General features: G+C 44.9%; 1 protein-coding gene across 5 annotated transcripts in view; it reads left to right on the forward strand.

Annotated features, from left to right (window-relative positions):
- MTUS2 (microtubule associated scaffold protein 2) overlaps window positions 1-12,882 on the forward strand; it is a 489,522-nt gene that overhangs the window by 16,627 nt on the left and 460,013 nt on the right. The gene's annotated exons all lie outside the window — the stretch shown is intronic.

Below are 12,882 nucleotides of genomic sequence, written 5' to 3' on the forward strand. Positions count from 1 at the left end.
AGATCTCCTTCCTGGTGGTGATTAATCTTCTCCTGCAACAAAAGGTTATGGTGTGATTGTTAACATGTGTTTAGCGATATCAGTTGACGGAAATAGAACAAGAGGATGCGGTCGTATTTAGGGGCTTGCCTTGATTAGAGGATGTGCTTCTTGAGAGAAAAAGACCAGATTGGGAGGGAAAAAGTTACTGCAGTGCAGAGTTTATTAAATGCTGCGTAGAAGCTTTAGTGAACAGCCGAGACCATGGACAGTTTAAAACATTTGAGACATTTGAGAGAAGCTTTTCTGGGGGCTTCTGCTTGTCCGTGGGGCATTCTGTGCAAGTTAGACAAAGGCATCCCTTCCACAGACCTTTTGCGTCCATCTGATGGAGAACGGTTGGACTGTACAGATTTTTAGAACAAGACACTTTATTGCCATATGCTGGAAACTTGTAAGATAAATAAATTACCCATCTTTAAGTCATCAAAGTGGTAATAAAAATACAATTTTTAAAATGATGTGGTTGGCGCCCCCTTGAATGTGGTGGTCTTGCGCAGTTTACAACCTGAACAACAGCCAGGCTGGCTTTGCTTTCAGGACAGAGTCTAAGGAAGGGAGTTTTTTTTTTTTTTTATCTTTTATTTCTTTTTATATTTTTTATTTTTGGCTGTGTTGAGTCTTCGTTTCTGTGCGAGGGCTTTCTCTAGTTGCGGCAAGCGGGGGCCACTCTTCATCGCGGTGCGCGGACCTCTTCACTATCGCGGCCTCTCTTGTTGCGGAGCACGGGCTCCAGACGCGCAGGCTCAGTAGTTGTGGCTCACAGGCCTAGTTGCTCCGCGGCATGTGGGATCTTCCCAGACCAGGGCTCGAACCCATGTCCCATGCACCGGCAGGCAGACTCTCAACCACTGCGCCACCAGGGAAGCCCTTTTTTTTTTAAATTAAGTTCTGGTCCTTGAGGACGAGAGAGAAATAATAGTTTGGGGTATGGCTTTGATTGGACACTTGGATTGATTGAAAGACACTTATCAGAGGGGCAGTAGCTTCTGTAGGTTTGGAGGCCAGAGGGCTGGCCTGCATTTTCTAGGGGTAAAACTAGGGAGGGAAAGCCTAAACCATGTTTTAAACCAAATTAATGACGCAGTTCCTGCAATTGAGTGATAGTGTGTACTTTCAGATTCCCAGCACTTCTAAAGTGGTTTTATTCTGTAGATCACCACCTCTGTAACGTTCTTGTTCTTAAGGACTATTTATTTATTTATTTATTTAAAAGCATCGTTTTTTTTGTTGTTGTTTATTTATTTATTTATGGTTGCGTTGGGTCTTCGTTGCTGCACACGGGCTTTCTCTAGTTGTGGTGAGCGGGGGCTACTCTTCGTTGCGATGCGTGGGCTTCCATTGCAGTGACTTCTCATTGCAGAGCACGGGCTCTAGGTGCGCAGGCTTCAGTAGTTGTGGCATGTGGGCTCAGTAGTTGTGGCTCGCGGGCTCTAGAGCGCAGGCTCAGTAGTTGTGGTGCACGGGCTTAGTTGCTCTGCGGCATGTGGGATCTTCCCAGACCAGGGCTCGAACCCGTGTTCCCTGCATTGGCAGGCGGATTCTTAACCACTGCGGCACCAGGGAAGTCCCTTAAGGACTATTTAAACTTGAGTTTTTCCCCGGTAAAAAGGAGTTGCTTTCAAAATGTTGAGTGTGTCTGTAATGGCTGGCTCTTCCCTACTGATGAATTTTTGTAATTAATCTTCTGATGAGACAAAAAGCTGTTATGTTGTTGTTAATGGGTGGATATTGATTGATAAATACAGGGTAAGAGAGATGCACCAGTATGTTGGGTCCAGAGATAGGGCTGCAGGTGGAGAATGTGACTGATGACTGATGTATTACTGAGATTAAAAAAAATAACAGATATGGGAGAAAACAGTGTAGTGCGGGTAGGTGATGGTGGTGGTGGTCTCAGTAGCTGGGGTCATGGGTGGAGGTCGTGGTGACTGTAGGGGTGGTCAGGATGGTGGCGGCACCGGGGGTACTGTGGGGGGGGTGGGGGGCAGTAGCCACGGGGACGTCGATGACTCATGAGAGGGAAGGGAATGGGAGATGGAAAAGATGCCAGGCCATAGAAACCAAATATACGGCCTGGGAAAGAGCTCTTGCTTTCTTGGGTGCTGATGACAGAATTGATTAGAGGGAAATCCAAGGGGCTTCTCTTTGGGGAATGATAAACACGTTTTGTTACTGTATCATTTATCCATCTCTTCCTCCCCTGGAGGATACCCCTTTCCCTTAAGAATAACGACAAAGAGATCTCAGAGAACAGTTAGAACTCCAGTGAACGTTGGTGTTTATTTCCCTTACCCCTGCCACGGCCTGCATTTCTCTCCTGTGTGTGTGTGTGTGTGTGTGTACAAGGGGGCGGGGTTTGATCCTCTGAATACAGAAGTAGAGGAATACATGATCAGTTATTTAATTATTTATGGTTTGGCCGTGCCACGTGGCATGCGGGATCTTAATTTCCCGACCAGGGATCAAACCCGTGCCCCCTGCAGTGGAAGCGTGGAGTCTTAACCACTGGACCGCCAGGGAAGTCCCTACATGATCAATTAAGAGAACCATTTATGTGATTTATGGGAAGAGGCCCTGGTATTATTTACCTCTGAAACCTCTCTCACCCACCCCTGCCGCGCCTACATGATTTGTGTTTTGAAGAGAGAAATGATGTGGATTTAAAAAAGATGAGTTTAGGGGCAGAAGGAAAAGGGGAAAGAGGATTAGGGAGGTTTACATGGATTAATTCCCTCATGGATAATTGTTTAGCTGTCTGTTTCACTTTGTATCTTTATGTCTGATTTTTTTTCTTTGCCTTCGGAATACCAAGGAAAGACTGAGAATATGGAGATGTTTTGGGTCTAATATTTGGTATCTGTGGTATTGAGCTAGTAATTTCGTGTTCCATTTTTCCTTACCTTTCATAGGGAGAATGATATTTGCTACTAGAAAAGGTTTGTGAAAACACTAGCTTCATAAATGTTAAAATGAAACAATGGTATTTAAGAACAAGCCAGCTCTCTCATTGTCATTAATCTTCATAAATTTGGGGTTGACATATTTTATCACTCTGTGATCCCAATAATTGTTTTCATTACTTTTAATAAGAGATCCTTTCTGCTGATTATGTAAAGATGTAGGTACGCTGCAGCAGGAGTAATGTAGACATAAAGAGTAGCTTTTTAAAAGGCGGTGGTTAGTGGGTTCTCATATGGTGAAGGGTGTTAGGTTAGGTGCATAGTGCCATGTACATCACGCATTGCTGAATGGCATGGCTTTGCAGTGTTTCAGTGCCAGCTCTGTCTACCATCTAGTGAGTGCTCTCTTGCTTCAGTGCTGTGTGAGCCCGTAACACTCATTGTCTCGTTTGCTTCTTGAACGCTCTGAGGTGGGTGCTGACATTACCCTCCAGCTCGGAAGTGGTGAGGGTTGGAGCTGGACCTTGCAGCCGGCTGCACCCTTAACCATTGGGCTCTACTGCCTCGCTGGACACCCACCTGGATCCACTCCTGAAAGTCTTTCTCGTCTCTCAAATTCTGTATGTTCCAGACTAGCCTTCCTCATCCCCCGTCGTATGAAGCATGATAGCATCGTAGACAGAACTGCTTTAAAATGGAGCAGATAATTCTATTATTAGAGAGCACCAGCTGAACAAGGCCAGAGGAATCCTAGATAGAAATTTGCACCCTGTAATGAGACGTGAGGGAATTGTTGGTTATAATTTGTTTCCTAAAGACCTTAGGGGTTTTTAAAGACTATATATTTTTTTCCAACCAAAGAAGGTCCTGTGATTCTGAAATATCTAAATGTCAAATAGGACTGAAACATACTCAGATTCTGAGCATGTGAAGAAACTCAGCAGTGCGTGGGCTTTATTTTCTGCTTTAAAATGATCCTCAGGGGTAGATTAGAAGCACCAGGGTCTCAGAATCCATTATTTCAGGGATAGTGAGGTTAATCTTTTTCCTAATCCATCTTTTCCTTAGGCAGAAAACATAGAAGTAGAGACAGGCCACATTTCAATATTTAAATCCATAGACCCAGAGCCCCGAATTTTAGGAAATTGGTTGTTGGGGGTGAGGGAGGAAGAGTGAATAAAAAGTCCATGGACGATCCCATTGAGATGATGAGAAATCACTTAGACTTTTTTATTGTTTGTTTTTAAACGGTGCATAATACAGCTCAGTTTTCCCTGCACCACTCTCTCAAACTGTTAAGACATACTGTCATCCAGCCCCTCGAGCTAGGAATTAAACCTGTGTTCTGTTGGATGCGAGGCCAGACTTTATTCAACTGGGTCATCGGGGCACGCACACGGGCCTGGATCCCACTGGCACTGTGTCATCTTTGGTAATTAATGGGTAAGCCCGCCAGTAGGCAAATGAAATGGCTTCACGCCGGCTATTAGAGGCAGATAGCAGGGAACTGTGTAAATTTGAACAGGCGTCCAGTTAGTGATGAATTACAACAGGAGTCTTGGAAAAGTTCCTGTGATACTCACATTATGTCAGATGAGTTCATCGTATTTAAAATGATCGCAGAAATTGCAGAAGAATTAAAAATGAATGGGTTATTCAAATGTTTTATGACATGGCTTTAACTTGCACATTTTTCATACAATGTATATTTCCAGCCCCTTCTTTCCCCCTTTTAGAAACACTGAGAGCCTGCACTGACCTCAGCCAGTTGGCAGTGATTTCCTGGGGCAGAAGCTTGGGACTTTGTGTAGAGAGGTCATTTGGAGATCCATTTCTAGTTCTTCTTTTGAAGGTTTAGTTTGGTTCTGTTTAACAATAGGAGAATGAACTAAATGGCTTTTTAAGATCTGCTTTTGCCTGAAAAGGGTTTTGTATTTAATTTGTCCTCATATTTTTATGGTTGTTATTTATTTTATTTAGCATCCTGATTGTTAAAAAGGCTATGTGTGTTTAATGTCCAGGTGCTAAGATGGGGACATCCCTCTAGATGCCAGGATAGGCTGAACGGCCTTTTCAAAAGTTGTTGTCACCCCGTGTGGATTGGGGAGCGGCCTTGGCACATGGGGGAGGGAAGTGGGGGTCTGTGCATTTTCTAATCTTGCTCCTGTAGGTCCAGCTCGTCACCAGAATGTGCGCTCCATGAGGGCTGGCATCCTGTTTATTCACTGCTTTCTTCCTGGCACCTGGACCACTGAACACCTGACACATGCTGGGCACTCAGTGAATGTTTGTGGAATGAATGAGGCAACTTGGAAGCATGTGGCTTTGCGGGGGGGTGTCCTTTCTCTTTCATCCCCATTGGAGGACAGGAAGACTTACGCAGTCCTTCTTTCCAGAGCAGAGACATATCGAGAGACCATGGCAAGACATACTTCTTTTAAGAAACGGGAAAGAGAAAAAAATCCTTTATTCATGACATATAACTTACTCAGTGGAAGCACTGGCTTTGCACTGGAGTCCCTCCTAAGTTAGGTTCCTCTTTATGCTTTTTTTTTTTTTTTTTTTAAATTGAAGTATAGTTGATTTACAATGTTGTGTTAGTTTCTGGTGTATAGCAAAGTGATTCAGTTATTCATACATATATATCTATCTTTTTCAGATTCCTTTTCCTTATAGGTTATTACAAAATATTGAGTAGAGTTCCCTGTGCTATACAGTAGGTCTTTGTTGTTTATTTATTTTACATATAGTAGTGTGTATATGTTACTCCCAAATTCCTAACATATCCCTCCTCCCCCATCTTTCCCCTTTGGCAACCATAAGTTTGACCTCTATGTTTGTGAGTCTGTTTCTGTTTTGTAAATAAGCTCATTTGTATCATCTTTTTAGATTCCACATATAGATAAATTTGTCTTTCTCTGTCTGACTTACTTCACTTAGTATGTTAATCTCTAGGTCCATCCATGCTGCTGCAAATGGCATTATTTTATTCTGTTTTTATGGCTGAGTAGTATTCTATTGTATAAATATACCACATCTTCTTTATATAGACCACTTATCTTGGCCATTCAGGACCGGACAGGTCATCAGCAAGTGAGCACACAGGATGATGTGGAATTTGGTGACCCTCTGGCTCGTGTCCAGGCTCTGGCATTCTGGAGTGTGTGACCTGACTTGGGTCACAGTGTCCTTACCTTGAGATGGGGTGGCGCCTGTCCTGTGGATCCGTTAGGACCCGGTGAGGTTACGAGGGAGAGCACCCAATAATGTTACAGGGCCTGTGCTTTTCCTTTCCAGAGCAGGCCTTGTTTGAAAGTCTCCTTGAAGAAGTTGACATTTCTAGACTGGCTAAACTTACTTTTTAAAAAAAAACATATACGCAGTTTTTTTTTAAAACTCCTCTCTCGGAATAGGGCATACAGGCACACCTCGGAGATGCTGGGGGTTTGGTTCCAGACCCCTGCAATCAACGGAATATCATAGTAAAGCGAGCCACAGGGCGTTTTTAGTTTCCCGGTGCATATAAAAGTTATGTTTACACTATACAGTAGTCTGTGAAGTGTGCAATAGCGTTATGTCTAAAAAAAAATTACAATGTCCATACCTTAATTAAAGAACACTTTATTACTAAAATAATGCTAACCATCATGAGTCTTCGTGGAGTGGTAATCTTTTTGCAGCAGTAACATCAAAAGTCACTGATCACAGATCACCATAACAAATATGATAATAAAGTAAACCTTTGAAATATTGCGAGATTGACCAGGATGTGACCCAGAGACATGCAGTGAGCAATGCTGTTGGAAAAATGGTGCTGGTAGGTTTGCTCGATGCAGGGTTGCTGCAAACCTTCAATTTGTAAAAAACACAGTTGTTTGCAAAGCACAGTAAAGCGAAATGCGATAAAATGGGGCCTGCCTGTCTTAAAGAGAGCCCTGCTTGGGAGTGGGCTGCTCAGCGTATGCTTTGGCACCAAGGAGCACGGTTAGGCGTTTACACAACCGCACACATCTGAACTGGTTTGTTAATGAACCGACACTCTTAAGCCTGTGTGGGTGCCACTTGAAGGAAGACCACGGGGAAATCTCAACTGAGTTTCCGAGGTCTGCCAATCCAGGGCAGCTTTCTCTTCCGAGTTTAATTTAAAGGAATAGTAATGCTGTGTGATAACCAAAATGCATGAAAGAATTAGATCGGAAACACCTGGCTAATTATAAATTCTGAGATGCATTTTGGCTCACTCAAGCGTCTTAACATCCCCCAGAACATACAGATGCACTCTGAGTCCATCAAGGCAGAAGCTGTACGTGTCCTTTAAATATTTTAGGTCTGTTTTCCGTTTTTCTCTTCAGAAGAAATTAAATTATCCAGGCGGGTTAATCTCCACAGACTATTATTATAAATGTGCAAATAATATGCCACCGATGAGGGATTTTTAATAGACCACTTCTCAGAAGAACTCATGTTTTCTTCTGCTTCATGTAGAAGCGGTTCTTGTTCTGCATTCAGACAACAAAGCAGTCTTTCAGTTATTAGGAAAATGCACACTTCACAAAACCGATGAGTTTTAATAGGAGGAGGGTATTAGGACTCATCGTCTTCCTGAAAGGCAGACCTCAGGAAAAGGATAGTCTGTGAGGCCCCTCGCTCTGTAGCATCAGTACCCTGTGGGTGATGCCGCCCCTTCCCTTCCTTTACAGGCATTCACGAGCACGTGCTCCTTCCTTACTGGACGCTGTGCTGCTTCAGGGGCGTGAACCATGTCTCATTCACTCCCAGCGTTACTAGACAAAAGGCCTTACGTGTAAGGGGGCTCAGGAAATATTTGGTGAATGGAAATTCTGTCCCAGCAAAGCACAGAGGGCCCGATTTGTTGTTTGTGGTTCCCGTTGTCTGAGGTGGGAATGGTGTGGACGAGTTCGTGCCCCTCTTAGGTCCTGGTTGAGCCGTGGCACTGCCCTGTATTTAGGATGTGAGAGAAGCCTGCCAGACGGTCACCTAAGGTGACTTTCTTTGTAAAGTGGAAATATATTGAAATAAGCATGAGCGGTTTGGAGTTTCTGCTGATAAGGTCAGCATCACTTGAATTTGCTGGTGGCACTTTGGTTCTCCTTGTTGGATTTAGTGCAGAGGAGAAGGTGGGGATGAGGGTGGAATTGCCCATCTCAGAGGGAAGGGACGGGGGCGTAGGAGCTCCGGGAGGGAGGAGGGACAGCGGACAGTGAGTGGTCTGGAAGAAAAGGACGCCCTGCCACGGGGGAGTCAGCCACGGGGGAGTCAGGAGAGGCGCTCTGTGGGCTCTCAGGCGTAGATTAGGTTCCAGAGGCCAGTAAGTAACTTTTGGGACTTTCAAGACATCTTTCTATCTTGTGGCTCTCCTCCTTTGTTATTTGCACTGCGTCTCCTGTCTTGTCATTGCTCTGGCACATGATAGGGAATTGATGAGGAACTGGTAGGTGGTTTTGCAGGGCAGGCCTCCTTTCCTCCCCGACATGGCCGAAGTCCTCCCTCCGTAACTCTTGTAAGCATCTCTGCAGACTTCCTTTTATCCTTGGCTGTTTCAGCACCTGCCTGGCCCATCTCCCCCGGGGCACCATCCGCGGAACCCAGGCTGCAGCCTTGGAGAAGGCTGCCACCTTGGAGTTACGCTCTCTAAGGCCAGCTGGGCCTCGTGTGGCTCCAAGCAGCTGGGCGTTCATAGTTGGCAAAGCTTGGCCTCGGGCGGAGAGAGGGAGGGAAGAGCAGAGCTAGGCCTGCCCCACTGGTGGGCAGGCATTTACTGGGGCCCCCTGCCTCTGCCAGGCTAAGCCCTCGTGCTGTCTGACCACTCCATGTATTTACCTACAGGCTAACACCTGGATTCCTTAGCAGAAATACGGGGCTCTTCACACACGCCATGGTTCCGTGTTTTATCAGTATTTCCTAGTACATACTTCTTTTTTAGTTTAGGTGCGTAAGTGTTTATGGAATGTCTGACTTGTAATATTTCCTGCACCAGATGCTGAGAACATAAAAAGGAATAAAATTAGGTTTTTTGTTTTTTTTTTGTTTTTTTTTTAGACAGTTGAATATGTTTAACGACTGTGATATTTTATTTATTCTTTTTTTTTTTTAATTTTTAATTTTTTTAATGCTATTCTTCTCTGCTTACATTCTTTTTATGTATGTATGTATGTATGTATGGCTTTGTTGGGTCTTCGTTTCTGTGCGAGGGCTTTCTCTAGTTGCGGCAAGCGGGGGCCACTCCTCATCGCGGTGCGCGGGCCTCTCACTATCGCGGCCTCTCATTGCCGAGCACAGGCTCCAGACGCGCCGTCTCAGTAACTGTGGCTCACGGGCCGAGTTGCTCCGCGGCATGTGGGATCTTCCCAGACCAGGGCTCGAACCCGCGTCCCCTGCATTGGCAGGCAGATTCTCAACCACTGCGCCACCAGGGAAGCCCTAAAATTAGGTTTTTGCCTTCCAAGAATTTACAATCTAACAAGATAGCCCAATATGTAAACAATATCAAAAGATTGGTTTAAAGGAAGTTCACAGGGGGAGCACGGAGGTGGGACTTGTAGACACTGCTTTCTCCATCCTTTCTAAATCACTTGCAGTTAGTATGTTTGGGGGTCCATCAGTATTGGTTTGATATTGGAGTTTTATATTTGCGGTACCATTTGACGACGGGTGTACTGAAAAATAATTTTAGGTACTATAAGAACTCTAATAGTCAAAAGAATTGAAGTGTACTCAGTTAATGGCGTCTAGTATGGCAGGAAAAGAGAGGAATATTTAGGAAATATTTTCAATAACGGGTCTGTTGAAAACCACCTACCAGTTCCTCATCAATTCCCCATCATTTCCAGAGCGATGACAAGACAGGAGACGCAGTGCAACTAACAAGTTTAAAAGAAAATTATATTAGTCGGAAGAGTCTTCCAGTGAGCAAGCCTATGAATTACCATTTTACAGTCTCCTAGCCCTTCCGTCTCCACCGATCTCCCCGCTATTGATGAAAGAATTATTTTGGCCTTAATGGGCTAGATCTCAATGGAGGTGATTTTGCCGTCTCTCCCAGGGGACGTTTGGCACTGTCTGGGCACATTCCTGGTTGTCACAGCTGCTGTTGGGATCTAATGGGCCAGGGATGCTGCTTATCGTTCTGTAATGCACGGGACAGTCCCCCGAAAAGAATTTTCTGACCCCAAAGGTCCATTGTGCCCAAGTTGAGATTCTCTGGGCTTGATGAATAGCCTATATTTCCTGTTTTCACTAGAAAAATTTACAAGATCCCCACTCAAGTAACAGCCCATAAGGATGTAAAAAAATGACGATTTTGAACAAGAGGGGGTTGGAGACTAAGTGGGAGGTGGGGAGGTGGCAGTGATTTTTCACTATTGGCCTCTTTTCTTTTTGGCTTTTGCTGCATGTCTTTTTTTTTTTTTTTTTTTTTGGTAACAAGTTTGTTTTTATTAATTAATCCATAAGATAAATTGTTTGATTATTGCGTAGCGTGTTTTGGAGAACATTGCTAATGTGTCTGGTGTCTAGCACAGACCCTGTAACAAAGTACACCATTAATACGCATTTGTTGGCTGACTGCACGGAAACGTGTTCCTGGAGAGAGGAGCGTTTTATTTGTTTTCTCTGAACCCCTCTCGTATGTTCACGTCTAGCTAAATGGAAAATGTGCTTCCAGAGCTGGTGAAAGTCATTCCAAAGATCCAAAGAGAGTGTTAGGGCAGTAAAAAGAGGACACCTGGCTCTCCAAAAGGGAGAAGCTTTGGACTCTAATAGCAGCTTGTTTGGAAAGCTGAACAGGCAAAAACACGGCAGAAGTTCAGAAAAGCCCACTTGGTCCAGAGCCACAGAGGAGTACGCTACAAGCAAACAGCTGTACCAAAAAGTAAACTCAGCACAGACCTAGAACAGGAAGGCGAGCAGGCATGATACGGAATCCTTAGAGGAAAGAGAAACTCAGCTTAGCGGTCGCACTGCCGTCGGCCCCTGGCGCAGATGGAAGGAATGAGAGCGACAGAGGGCCTGCCTCGTGGACCCAGCAGTGCGGGTTCTGTTGGGAAAAGCTCTTCCCGGTTTCCCTGTCACTGTTTCCCTCTATGAACCTTTTGCTCCAGCCCCGTTTCCCTGCCGATTCTCTAAACGCGGCTCCTGTTGCCTCTCCCTGTGTGCTCGCCGTGGTCCTCTGTCCGGACGCCATTTGCTCTCTCTCCTCTCTGCCTTTGAGTTTTCTTTTACAAGATCCAGCTCAAGTTCTCGGCCCTTTGTGAAACCCGCCCTGAGTTTTTCTGCATCAGAAATCTTTAACCATCTGAGTCCTCCCTCCCTCCACTCCTCCAAATTCAGGAGACAACTTGCAGGCCTGGTTTATCACCAGGGCTTCAGGGGGGCAGCCGTCAGTATGTTGCATCTGGAATGTGAGGCCCAGAGTCGGGCGGGGGGCAGGGGTAGAGATAAGGAGAAAACCAGGAGGACTCACTCTATAGAAACCTCAGGTGTTTAAAAAACCCATCTGGGGAGGAATTCATCTTTTTATGGTCGTTGAAGCCGGCGGTAGGAACAGAACAGCATCCCCCTTCTGTCCGGCAGGAGCCGATTGGACGGACGCCCACCAGGCAAGAGGTTTTAGCCAGAGCCTGCACACGGTCCCCTGCCTGTTGGCTTAAGATTTGAGTGAAGGTTCTGACAGTCCCTTCAGACAAAGAGGGACAAAGAAGGGATGTGAAGGAGGCCTTATAACTTGTCCGCAAACCCCAGACCCAGAGGCAGACAAAAGTGTAACTGCCAGCCTAACATCAAGACAGGGTAAGTCCCCGCTGTACAGGACCCCATCCCAGTTTTTGGACCCAGGTAGAGTGCAGCCAGTGCTTGTTTTCTCGGGGTCCAGGTTCAGCATGGAAGATGCGTGGGTCTCTTGCTGTGCCCTGGCCTTGGCTGCAAGCTCAGGAGAGAGGACATCCTTGCTCGTTGGCTGGAGGCCACCCCATCGGGCCAGGCACTCCTGTCGGTCTCACCGGGGACCCTCTGTCCACATTCAGCCTGGAACTTTGCAATATTGTGCAGAGTTCCCAGCAGCAGTGGCTTGTGATCAGCTCTATTTAGAAGAACAGTGTTAAAAACATAAATTGCCCAGAGGGTATGCCTAACATTAAAGTGTCAAGCAGTAGAAGGGAGAAGAGACTTGTGAAAATGAAGTTTAATTTTGCTACAGAGAACTTTCATTCTTTGTGCTGCATTTTTTAAGGATGTCTCTAAACCACCCCCGAGGTTGGTCTTTAGACAGTTGATTCATTTTACAGCAAAAACTCAGATCCGTTAAAATTAAAGCACAAAGATCCATTAAAATTAAAGCCTCCTGCTGGGTGTTAAAATTTCATTATCATACCTGTCCTTATTATAAATATTTGTTTTCTATTCACATGAGACCACTGGGAAGAGAAGATTTACCTTGATTTTTGTATTCAGAATATTCAGTTACCTATTTACCATGGTTTCATTTATTTCTAGATGAAAATTTCCCTTTTTTGTGTGCAGCTGAGTATGTCTCTTAAGTTGCCAGAGAGGAGAGGAATCGCTATTAAACGCGAATGATCATTTATTTATTTGCAAGTTAAAGTATATTCTGAAAAGGATGAAGGCTTATTCTTGCCTGAAGCTTGTTTGTTCTGTGAGAGCTGTGAGGTGTCTCTGAGGGCTGTTTCTATTGCTGCGTTTTTTCCTGTGTCTTAGCCGTGAGGTATATTCCTGTTCCAGAGAAAACCTCTACATGTGTTGGTAGAGGAAGTAGAGAAAGGTGAGGAAAGGTGTCTGGACTGGACCTACGAAGAATAAAAAACCCACAGCGTTTGCATAGTTTAAATGCAAGGCTAGTGATTCTGAGTCTAAATCGTATTTTTTAATGCCATCGTGTAAGCACACGCATTTGTACATTGACATT

Source organism: Balaenoptera musculus, chromosome 18, assembly GCF_009873245.2.
Source record: "Balaenoptera musculus isolate JJ_BM4_2016_0621 chromosome 18, mBalMus1.pri.v3, whole genome shotgun sequence".
NCBI lineage: Eukaryota > Metazoa > Chordata > Mammalia > Artiodactyla > Balaenopteridae > Balaenoptera > Balaenoptera musculus.